This window comes from Capsicum annuum, chromosome 1 (genome assembly GCF_002878395.1).
Source record: "Capsicum annuum cultivar UCD-10X-F1 chromosome 1, UCD10Xv1.1, whole genome shotgun sequence".
In the NCBI taxonomy this organism is placed as follows: domain Eukaryota; kingdom Viridiplantae; phylum Streptophyta; class Magnoliopsida; order Solanales; family Solanaceae; genus Capsicum; species Capsicum annuum.
The window spans coordinates 54,205,585-54,219,398 of record NC_061111.1 but is presented as its reverse complement, the minus strand read 5'-3'; positions in this window follow the sequence as shown (position 1 = coordinate 54,219,398).

Sequence of the window (13,814 nt, the reverse complement as noted above, 5' to 3'; positions counted from 1 at the left end):
GGTACCCAAAGCTTTTTGAAAAAATCTCCAAAACTAAGAAGAGAATTACATACCTCGGTCGGATATAATAGATACCAGAGGCCTATGCGATCAAAATTTCTCCTGATTGTACAGCTTTGCATAATCATCTCCTTAATAATTAGTCCTCACATGAAAAAAGTGTGTGTACTTCACAACCTATCAACAATAACCCAAATAGAATCATATTGGTTTTGGGATCGCGAAAGTTCAGTAACTAAGTCCATGTTAATCATATCCATTTCCATAAAGCAAAGCTATGTACTGGGAGGTACCACCGAACCTCAAGTTGTCACGACTCGAGGCTACTCTCTAGTCGCGACAACAGTGATTACTACCACAAGTTACCATAAGCTAACCCATAAGTTGGTACTACTATGAGCACTGTACGAGATATCAATACAATACATGTGCGTAAAGTTAATTGATAAGATGCTATAAAACTAAAAACTGAAATATATATCAAAACATGTCTAAAATATCTGATAGAATACTAGAAACCAATTGTCTATCTGAAAATAATTAATAACACTGAAATGACTGACTGACTGTCTGAAAGCCTCTAAACATCATGAGGAGTTGATATGACAGACCCCCAACTAACTCCAACTGACTAAACTTGAGATAGTACTGAAGTAACTGAAATAAGCAAATCATGTATTCGATGGATGAGGACTCACCACTACTGCTGTTGAGTAATACTGAGCAGTCTAAGAGTGGTCGGGAAACTGTGCGTCCAAACCTATGTTATAAGACAACATAACACAAAGAAAAATATGCGTCAGTACTTTGAATGAACTGGTATATTAGATGAGGACCGGATGAAATGCATGAGATGACTGAGCATGAATGCATGAACATATAATATCAGAGAATGAAATAACAAGCATAAACATATTTCTGAAATAACCTGTAAACTAAAAGACAAGTCTTTATGACTAATTAATTGACAATCTGTACACTTGGTCAAGAAAACCTTAACTGAGATACACTGAAATACTAACTGAAACTGTGGGAGGTATCATGTAACTGACATGCCCTAATCTTAGCTAAGCGGGATCCAACCTATAACCCCAGTCTGAAGGGTGTCAGTATTGTGCCACGGGTACTAACACTGGCTGTGTGGATCCACAAAATTGGTGTCACAAAGGACCAGGGTATCAAGCCTAAACTGATGAGTGGCCCCTGAGAGAAAATCAAGCCTAACTGACGGGTGACCCCTCATATCCTACGCTAGCTACATAGTTCTGTAATATAGGGGTTGATAATAACGACTCTGCCTAAACTGATAGGGAAGCCACCATTCTTGCATTCGCTCGGTGTAAAATCTTACTCCCAACTGTACTGAAACTAGTACCGAACTAAACTAAATTCACTGAACATAACAACTAACATTGCACATCATGATCATAATAATAGAGTAAATGGTAATATTCATGGTAAATCTAAAACTTTACTTGAAAATCCAAAATCATGTAAAACACATAGATATCGGGTGTTCAAAACCCACCAACACTAAATGATTAAAAAAATATGATATCAGACTTGAAAATACTGTAATATGTAATCATGGTTCAAAGAACCAAAGCATAGGCATTTCATCAAACATGTGAGAATCATAAACATGGGAATGCTTTAAACATGAGGAAACATCATGATTACATGGCTAAATTCATAATTTGGGGATTTATCCTGAAATTAATTGAACATGACATGAAAATTTTAACACTCAAAACATGATATGACTCATTCCACTTGAAAACACTTGTAAAGATAACTTGTAATTAAATTAATAAGGGACTCATGGATCTATTTCACCTTGAACATGTATAAACTCATAGATTAAACCGAAAGAGGGTTTTTAGGCACCATGGGTGAAAGGGACCCACGGATGAACATTCCACATACCTTAACAATTGAATTCTTGAAGGTTTTCTTGGATTTAAAGCTTGAACTCTTGATTTCTTGAGAATGAAGCTTGAATTTGTTCTTGGGGAAGAAAGAGGGTTTCTTGAGAGCAATTTTGAGTGAAAGAGGTGAATAATGCCCTTTTGGAAGACCCAAATCATCTTAAAGATGGAATAGGATGAGGGAAATAACTCAAATGCCCCTTGGGAATTTAAACCATTACACTACGTGGGATAGAGCAACACGTTGCGCCTATCTCTCCATGGGAGAGAGCCACACGCTGCTCTTCTCTCTCTATGGGTGAAAGCCGCGCACCACACCTCTTTTTCTGCAGAAGAGAGCCTTGCACAATGCCTTTCTCTCTGCAGAAGAGAGCCATACACCGCATATCTCTCTTTGTGTGAGATAGCAACGCATTGTGTTGCTTAATCCAGGAAAGAGAGAAATAAATCAATAAGTTCCTCACCATGGTAGAGAGCAACGCATTGCGACCTTATCGTGTTGCTTCACTATTTTACCTATCCCAACGCATCACGACCTTATCGAGTTACGTAACTGTTTTGGCTATCCAAACGCATCCCGAACCTCATTCAAAAATCTCAAAACTCACCCAAATCATACTTTTAATCCTTTAACCATAAATCAACTTAAAAACCAATATTTTAGGGTCGGGAAGGCCAAACTAAAAATCCATAAAGTTTCAGGGTCTTGAAAATGACTAATTCCTCAACACTTAGAGAGATTGTCAAGCCTTGGACCTCTCAAGCATGAAACTAAGAGCTGAATCAAGCTGAAGATCTTATGGGGTATACGCTATCTTTACTTTGGGAACCTTTGTCCTTAAAGTAGACTGGTTAGACTGAGACTACTGATAAAACTGAGATCATATACTGAACATGCATGACTTGAAACATGATTATATAACTGATTCTGGAACATGATCCATGAACTAAACTGGTTTTGTGAATGCATAGAATGACATGAGATTGGTTACATAGTTGAAACTGAGAATGGAAAAGAGTCAATCTAAGGAAAATAGTTACCTTAAGCTGAATCTGAGTTTGTGTAGAAAAGATGAGGGTACTTGGTCCGCATATCTGTTTCTACTTCCGAAGTATCTCTCTCAATAGACTAATTTTGCCAAAGGACTTTAACCAAGGGAACTTTTTTATTCCTTATCCTATGAATCTGATGATCAAGGATCTCAACTAGGACTTTTTCGTAGGAAATGCTATCCTTAACGTCCATACCTTCTAAAGGAAGAACTATAGCTGAATCACTAATACATTTCTTTAGCAAAGAAACATGGAACACTGGATGTACTGACGCCAAATCTGCATGCAACTCTAGCTCATAAGCTACCTTCTCAAAATGATTCAAGATTCTATATGGGACAATATAGCAGGGACTGAGTTTCTATTTCCTGCCAAATCTCTTTACTCCCTTTGTTGGAGAAGTCTTTAAATAGACTAAAACACCAACGTCAAACTCAAGATCTCTTTTTCTCACATTAGCATAAGATTTTTGATAAATTTGGGTTGTCTTCAGCCTCTCCTGAATCAATTGAACTTTCTCCTCTATATCAAACACTGAATCTTTCCCTATCAAAGTAACTTCACCTGCCTCAAACCAACAAATAGGAGATCTACGTCTGATTCCATAGAGAGCCTCAAACGAAGCCATCTGAAAACTGGAGTGATAACTATTGTTATAGGCAAACTCAATCAAAGGCAAGTGGTATTCCCAACTACCTTAAAAGTCAGGACTTCAATATGTCCTCTAAAGTATGAATGGTCCTATACGCCTGACTATCTACCTGAGGATGAAAAGCTGTACTGAGATGAACTTGGGTACTAAGACCTTTTTGAAAAGCTTTCTTAAAGTGAGAGGTAAACTTAGTAACTCTATCTAAAATGATAGGCAATGAAACCCCATGCAACCTAATTAACTCCCTAAAATAAAGCCTAGCATAATCCTCAATTAAGTACGAAATATGAAATGGCAAGAATTAAACTGATTTGGTCTTCTTGTCTATAATGAACCATATCGAATCATGCTGATAACACGTATGAGGCAAAACTATCACAAAATATATGTTCACTACTTACCACTTCTAAGTGGGAATGCTAAACTCCTGCATTGCACCACTAGGCCTTTGGTGCTCAACCATGACCTATTGATGATTCAGATATTTAGCCATATACTCTGCAATATACCTCTTCATACCACTCTATAATAGATTTTCTGCAAGTCACAGTATATCTTAGTGGCTTCTTGGTGAATAGAATACTGTACACCATGCGCTTCTGCAAGTATTCGCTGTCTCAACCCATCAACACACGGAACACATAACCTACCTTAAAAAGAAATCACACCGTCCCCCCTTGGGAGAAAACCTCAACCTTATGATCTCTAACTGCCTCCTTCAACTTAACCAAACAAGGATCCCTGCCTTGCTTTTCTTTTACTTTAACAACTAAGGGAGATTCCAAACCATTCTGAACCCATATACTACCTTCAGTTGAATCAATCAACTAAATAGCTAATCTAGCAAGTTGATGAACCTCATGAACTGACTTTTTCTTATCTCCCTTAACATGAGCAACACTACCCATAGATAATCTACTAAGGGCATCTGCCACTATATTGTCCTTGCTCGAATGATACAACAGACTCATATCATTTTTTTTTAGAAAATAAGCCATCTTCTCTGTTGAAGATTCAGATCTTTTTGCATAAACATGTACTACAAACTCTAATGGTAAGTGAACGCATCAACATGAATCCCATAAAGATAGTTCCTCCAAATTTTCACGGTGAAAACAACAGCTTCCAACTCAAGATCATGGGTAGGATAATTTTTTTCAAGGGGTTTAAGTGTTCTAGAGGTTTAGTCTATGACGTTGCCCCTCTTCATCAAAACACAACAAAGAACAACTCTTGAAGCATCATAGAAAACTACAAATCCATCCAAACCATCTGGCAAAGTCAGGACTGGGGCAAAAGTGAGTTGAGTCTTTAACTCCAGAAAACTCTTCTCGCAGGAATCTGTCCACTAAAATTTAACTTTCTTCTGAGTCAATCAAGACATGGGGGATGCAATAGAATAAAACCATTCAACAAACCACCTATAATAACCAGCCAAACCCAAGAAACTCCTGATATCTAATGGAGAGTAGGGTCTGAGCTAATTTTTAACTACTTTGGTTTTTTGAGGGTCAACTTTAATGCCATCACCAAAAATAATATGGCCAAGGAAAGCTAATGATCTTAGCCAAAATTTGCACTTACTAAATTTAGCGAACAACTAATGTACTCTAAGGGAATGCAACACAATTCTCAGATGGTCCGCATGATCATTCTCACTGTGGGAATATAAAAGGATATCATCAATGAATACTATGATGAACATGTCCAAGTAGTGCTTGAACAACATGTTCATCAAGTCCATAAAATCTGCAAGGCAATTCATTAGTACAAAAGATATAACTAGGAACTCAAAGTGACCATACCGAGTTTTCAAAGCTGTCTTAGAAATGCCACTTTCTCTGACTCTAAGCTGATAATAGCTGTATCTAAGGTCTATCTTAGAGAAATAACTAGCACCTTGAAGTTGGTCGAACTAGTCATCAATTCTAGGGAGTGGATACTTATTCTTGATTGTGAGTTTGTTCAACCGATGGTAATCGATGCACATTCTGAGAGAATCGTCTTTTTTATACATGAACAAGACTGAAGCGCCCCATGAAGAAATACTGGGCCTGATGAAACCCTTAACTAAGTGATGCTTTAACTATTTTTTTAACTCCTTAAGCTCAGCTAGAGCCATTCTTTAAGGTGGAATAGAGATAGGCTGGGTATATAGAAGGAGATCTATTTTGAAGTCAATTTTCCTTTTGAGAGGGACTCTAAAAAGATATTCAGTTAACATATGTATTAATTCACTTACTATTGAAACTGACTCAAGACTCGGAGTCTTAGTAGTTGAGTCTTTGACTCGAACTAGATGGTAAACACACCCTTTAGATATCATCTTTATTGCTTTAAGATATTAAACAATCTGGACCTTAAGCACTGAAGTACTACCCCTTTATTCGATAAGTGGTTCATTAGGAAACAACAACTAAATGACCCTATTTCTACAATCAATTGATTCATAACAAGAGTTGAGCTAATTCATGCCGAGAATGACATCAAAGTTGGTCATCTCTAACTCCTAAGATCAACTGAAGTGATTTTCTGAGATACTGTGATTGGATAATTTTTGTATACCTGTTTGGCTAAAATAGATTTACCTACTGGGGTAGACACTGAGAAAGGCTCTACTAATATTTTGGTACTGATACCAAAGCTGACAGCTATATAAAGAGTCACAAAAGAAAGTGAAACTCTGGGGTCTAATAAAGCATAAAAATGAATATGAAAGATCTGTAATGTACCCATAACCAAATCAGGAGAACTTTCATGATCATGCCAATTCAAGAGAGCATACAACCTATACTGATACTGCCCATTGGTGGCATTAGAAGTGGTACCCTGTTGAGTCAGGGGGACTACTAATACTGCTAAAGAAGTAGTCTGGCCCTGTGGAGATTATTTCTGTCCCCTTTGCGTAACTACCAAACACTATCGGACCCTGTGGCCTGGCTTGCCATATCAAAAACATACATCACTAAAAGCCTTATACTCACCTTAATGATTTGTCCCATATTTTTGACAAAGCAAATTAGTACGACCACGGTTCACACTGCCCTAGGACTTAGATCCTTGCGCCCTGTCTCGATATTCTTGGTTGAACTTAGGCATTGGTGCATTGGCTGAAGATGATATGGGGATGAAATTTTTTGATGAAACTGGGAACGGTTACCACCTTCAAACCTTAGCTGAGAAAAGTTAGAACTACCTGTCCTATCCCTCTTATTCTCTCTCTTTCCATATGCTTCTCTTCCTCAATATGCTGATCATGAACCATATGTATAGATAAGTCTATCTCCCTACTCAACATAGAGGTCCTACACTCCTTGACCGTACTATCAGCTACACCAGATACAAACTCATTGTAGACCTATTGTTTGCCACCATAGTAGGAGCATATCTCGCCAACTGAGTGAACTTAAGCGAGTACTCCTTCACACTCATACTACCTTTCTTCAAATTAATGAACTCCTGAACTTTAATTTTCCTTAATTCTAATAGAAAGAACCTATCTATGATAGTCATGGAAAAGTTCTCCCAATACCTCGGTCCTTCTTCCACTGCTTAAACCAGATGTGTGCTATATCCTACAACTGATATGCAACAAACTCTGCACTCTCACTTGAAGTGACGCCCATGATATATGTCACCTTCTTAACCGTAACTAAAAATTTCTACAGATCTTTCTTAGACATGGATCCCAAAAACAAAGGGGGATTCATCCAGGCAAAATCCCAAATCCTAATTGTAGTTATATTTGCCACTGGATTAGTCGGGGCAATAGCCTGCTTATTGTTCTGAGCAGCTACTAAATGGTCTAAGGCCATAAATACAGCCCTGAACTTAGTATGAGAAATATGGTCATTCAGGGAATCTTCCTGAATAAGTGGTAGTGCGGGCTGATCCTCATTCTTTCTTCCGTTATTTCTTTTTGAAGGAATTTTCTATAAACGTAATGAAGGATGAGTTAGAAAGAGAGTTTAAATAGAGCTCATGCACTTTCACACGACATGAACACTTAAAGAAGGGAAACTTTCTTAAAATATTTCATAACATCTTGTCCATATGTGTGGCGCGCTTTACACCCATGCACAAGACTCTTCTTAATATGACTTTCTGACTCCCTTGGACACTTTAAAACCTTAGGCTCTGATATCAATTTTTGTCATGATTCGAGGTTACCCCCTAGTCGCGACAACGGTCCTTACAGTCACAAGTGACCATATGATAACCCATGAGCTGGTACCTGCTGTGAGCACTGAACGACATAGAAACGCAACATATGTGCAAAAAGTAAACTAATAAAATATTGTAAAACAAAATACTAAAATATGTATCAAAACATGTCTGAAATATCTAATAGAATACTAAAAACCAACTGTCTATTGATAATCCTGAAATGACTTACTAACTGTCTAATTGATTGTCTGGAAGCCTTTAAACTTCATGAAGAGTTGATGGGACAGACCCCCAACTAACTCTAACTGAATAAACCTGAGAAAGCGCACTAAAGTAACTGAAATAAAAAAATCATCTACTCGATAGATGAGGACTCACCACCACTGCTACTGAGTAACATTGAACTGTCTAAGAGTGGTTGGGAAACTGTACGTCCGAACCTATGTTATAAGACAATATAGCAAAAAGAAAAGTATGTGGTTAGTACTTTGAATGTAATGGTATATGAGATAAGGACTGGTTGAAATGTATGAGATGACTGAGCATGAATGCATGGACATATAATATTTGAGAATGCAAGACTAAGCATATACATATTTCTGAAATAACCTGTAAACTGAAAGTCTGAATTTTGTATGACTGATTAACTGACAAATTGCACACTTGGTCAAGAAAACCTGAACTGAGATACACTAAAATACTGACTAAAACTGTGGGAGGTATCATGTAACTGATATGCCCTAATCTGATTTAATCGGGGTTTTCCGTGTGACCCCGTTAGAAGGGTGTCAGTACCATGCCATAGGTACTAACACTGGCTGTGTGGATCCACAAAACTGGTGTTTCAAAAGACCAACGTGTTTAGCCTAAACTGATGAGTGACCCTTGAGAGGAAGTCAAGCCTAAACTGATGGGTGACCCATCATATCCTATGCTGGCTACATTTTTTGAATACAAGGACTGGTACTAACAGCTGACATTGCACATCATGATCATAACAACTGAGTAAATTTTAATATTTATGGTTTAACTGAATCATTACTTGAAAATCCAAAATCATGTAAAACACATAGGTATTAGGGGCTCATAACCCACTAGCAATAAATGATTATAAAAAAATACAATATCAAATTTGAAAATACTATAATGTGTAACCATAGTTGAAAGACCCAAAACATGGGAATTTTATCAAACATGTGAGAATCATAAATTTGAACATGGGAATGCCTTAAACATGAGGAAACAACATGACTACATGGCTAAATTCATAATATGGGAATTTATAATGAAATTAATTAAACATGAAATGGAAATTTCAATACTCAAAACATGATATGAGTCATTCCACTTGAAAAGACTTGTAACCATAACTTGTAATTAAATTAACAAGGTACTCATGGATCTATTTCACCTTGAACATGTATAAACTCATAGATTAAATCAAAAGAGGGGTTTTGGGCTCCATGGGTGAAAGAGACCCATGGATAAACATCCCACATACCATAACAACTGAATTCTTGAATGTTTTCTTGAATTTGCAGCTTGAACTCTTAATTTATTAAGAATGAATCTTGAATTTTTTCTCGGGGAAGAAAGAGGGTTTCTGGAGAGCAATTTAGAGTGAAAGGGGTGATTAATGACCTTTTAGAAGCCCCAAATCGTGTTTAGGATAGAATAGGATAAGGGAAATGACTCAAATAACACTTGGGCCCTTAAACCATTACACTGCATGGGACAAAGCCATGCACCATGCATCTCTCTACGGGAGAGAGAAATGCACTACGTCGCATACTCCGAGGGATAGAGCAATGCATCATGGAGTTTCTCACCATGGTAGAGAGCAATGCATCATGGTATTATCGCATTGCTTCAATGTTTTGGTTATCTAAATGCGTCCCAAACCTTGTCTGAAAATCTGGAAACTCACCTGAGTCATACTTTTATCCTCCCTAACTATGAATCAACTTAATAACCAACATTTTGGTGTTGAGAAGGCCAAACTAAAAGTTTGTAAAGTTTAGGGGGCTTTAAAATGAGTAAGTCCTCAACACTTAGTGAGATTTTTAAGCCTTAGACCCCTAAGCTTGCAACTAAGATTTGAATCAAGCTTAAGATCTTATGGGATATTACACAAGTGCTCCACTTTAACTTGTTGGCAATTCAAATACTTAGCCACAAAGTTAGCAACATCTCTTTTAATGTTATTCCACCAATATTACTACTTAAGGTCATGATATATTTTAGTGGAGCTAGGGTGTACACCATACCTGGAAGTATAGGCTTCATCAAGCATCCTTTCTCGTAACCCATCCATATTTGATACGCACAATTTAAAAATAATGGATGAGGACTCACCACTACTGCTGTTGGGTAATGCTGAGCTGTGTAAGAGTGGCCGGGAAATTATGTGTCCGAACTATGTTATAAGACAACATAGCGTAGAAAAATATGCGATCAGTACTTTGAATGTACTGGTATATAATATGAGAAATGGATGAAATGTATGAGATGGTTGAGCATGAATGCATGAACATATAATATCTGAGAATGCAATAAAAAGCATAAATATATTTCTAAAATAACCTAAAAACTAAAAGACTGAAGTCTTTATGACTAATTAACTGACAATCTGTACACTTGGTTAAGCAAACCTGAACTAAGATACACTAAATGATTGAAACTGTGGGAGGTATCATGTAACTGACATTCCCCAATCTGAGCTAATCGGGGTCCAACCTATCCCAGTCTGAAGGGTGTTAGTACCGTGCTACGAGTACTGACACTAGCTGTATGAATCTACTAAACTGGTGTCCTAAAGGACCAGGGTGTCAAGCCTAAACTGATGGGTGACCCCTTATATCCTACGCTGGCTATATAGTTATGGAATATAGAGGTTGCTAATAATGACTCTGTCTAAACTGATAGGGAAGCTACCATCCCTATATTTGCTCGGTGCTAAATCCTACTCCCAACGACACTGGCACTAGTACTAAACTGAACTAATTTCACTGAACATACCAACTAACATTGATCATCATGATCACAACAATTGATTAAATAGTAATATTCATGGTTTAGCTGAATCATTACTTGAAAATCCAAAATCATGTAAAACACATAGGTATCGAGTGTTCGTAAACCACCAGCACTAAATGATTATAAAAAATATGATATCAAACTTTAAAATACTGTAATATGTAACCATGGTTCAAAGAACCAAAACATGGGCATTTCATCAAACATGTGAGAATCATAAACTTGAACATGGGAATGCTTTAAACATGAGGAAACATCATGACTACATGGCTAAATTCATAATTTGGAGAATTATCCTGAAATTAATTGAACATGACATGGAAATCTTAAAACTCAAAACATGATGTGACTCATTCCACTTGAAAAAATTGTAAACATAACTTGTAATTAAATTAACAAGGGACTCATGGATCTATTTTGCCGTGAACATGTATAAACTCATAGAATAAACCAAAAGAGGGTTTTTGCACTACATGAGTGAAAGAGACCCATGGATAACATCCTACATACCTTAACAACTAAATTCTTGAAGGTTTTCATGAATTGGAAGATTGAACTCTTTATTTATTGAGAATAAAGCTTGAATTTTTTCTTAGGGAAGGAGGATTTCTTGAGAGTAATTTGGAGTGAAAAGGGTGATTAATGACCTTTTGGAAGCCCCAAATCGAGTTAAGGACGGAATAGGATGAGGAAAGTGACCCAAATTCCCCTTGGGAACTTAAGAGATTACAATTCATAGGAAAAATCCATGCGCTACATCTCTCTCTCTATGGGAGAGAGAAACTATAATACCCCATACTTTTCCCTAGCTTAATTTCACTCCTAGAATGTCAAAAGTTAGCTAAAAAAATGAATAAATTTTGTTACATGTGAAAAATTTTCAGAGTTTGACCCTCCATTGTGTAGATAATTAAATTATCTTTCCATCGATACTAATTTTGCCAAAATTCGATACTCGATTAAGAAGTTATGGCACTTTTAGTGTTGATAGTGTCTCAAATTTACAGTCACCGCATCGCGGTGAATGCTAGAATGGAAATTGTCATTTTTTAGTATTCCTCGATAAGCCCACATTGTGAATTATTCCAATTTCCCATTTGTCAGATTCCAGTAGCCCAACGCAATGGTACCGCATCACGATGATGGCCTAAATGGCATTTCAGTGGAATACAGCGATAGCTCCGCATCGTGTTGATGTCCCAGGTCCCAGTTTTCCTATTTCCAGTGAGCCAGCACAATAGTGGAGCATCGTAGTGGCATGCAAAGTCGGGATTTTCTACTTTTGACAAAAATTTTAAAAGGGCACTTTGGTTAATTCCCAAGCCTCCAATTCGTTCAAAACAAGGAATTAATCCCCTTCTATGAACTTTATGCTTATTTTCATCCATTCTCTCTCAAAAGAAAAACCCTAGACGTCAAAAGCTTACTCTCTAAGGAATCAATACCTCCATTGTTTCTCCAAGAAAGCTCAAATGAAGGATTGCCAATTCAAGATAACCAAGAGTTTATCTTCTAGAGCTCAAATAGAGTTTCAATTTCATGCTTTCTTAGAGATTTCATCAATTAAGGTATGTGGGGTTTATGAACAAGGATCCTCTTTCATCCTTGTGCCCAAAACTAGCTTTTAACTACAAATTTATATGATTTTGAATGATTATACATGAGTTTTAAATTAGGGTTCATACCCATTATTGCCAATTGCAAGATTATGAGATTTCAAGTATTTTAGAAGTTGAATTGCATGACTATTTTCATATTTTCATGCCTATTGCAGTAATTTCCAGATTTTGAGATGAATTATCATTGTTTTCACTATCAAGCATGATTATTATGACATTTTGACATGAGATTGACGCAGGGGTTATTATCCCAAGATTGAATATTGTTATTTCAAGAAAGATTATGCTTTAAGCATCAGATATCTATTTATTTTTAGATTTTCCGTGAAGATTTGATCTTTTGATCCACAGATAAGATGTGAAATCCACTTTATACATTTATTATAGATTATAGAAATTAGATTAGCCTTACTTACAAATTTAATCAGATAAATGCATAATTAGTTTCATAATAAACCCTAATGCTAGATTTTAAAGTGGATTTCCAACAGAATGAGCATATAGATTAAAGGGAGTAGTATTTAGCACTGAGTGGAAAGTGTGGGATTAACGTGCCCTAACTTCCATAGAACTACGTAGATGACTTATTTACAGATTATCAGATTATTCCCATTTCTATATGGATGACAGTTACAGATGTGGTCACTTAGATTAGGTTACACTCTTTGGCAAGAGTATGACACCTCTCCCCATCGTGAGGTTTTCCCCATAGGGGAATGAGATATTAGAATCCATGTTAGCTCACATAGTTTATATCAGTTAGAAGAACCTCCCTTCAGATAAAGTATTTTCCCTAACAATAAATGCCTTGAAGAACATTTTTTAATAGAACTTCCCTAAAGCTTACAGACTACAGATTTCAGAACAGAAAAGAATACTAGAATAACTTTTAGAAAACTAAGTGTAAAGCCTCACAACTTTATTTAGATTATGTTTTACAGAAAGATATTAGCTACAGATTTCAATTTTTAGATTTAAGATATAAGAGTGAGTCGAGTCCTTTCTACACTTAAACAGTATGATTTAAGGAGAAAATACAAGTACAACTTTTAGAACTAAATGTTATGACTCACTAGATTTATAAAGTATAATTTACTACTCTTGAATCATGATTTTCAACTTTCAGATATTCTAGCTTATGTGAGTCATTTACATTTAGCATGCATTCTTTTGCATATTGATATAAATATTCAGGTAATGTTTTACTTATGCATTCACCCCTATATACTCAGTACATCCTCAAGTACTGATCCATATATATGTCTATGTGCTACATTGTCTCATAATGTAGGTTCAGGTGCTCAATTTCAGCAATGTGAGTGATTTTGAGCATCTCCATCTATATCCCGATAGTTGGTG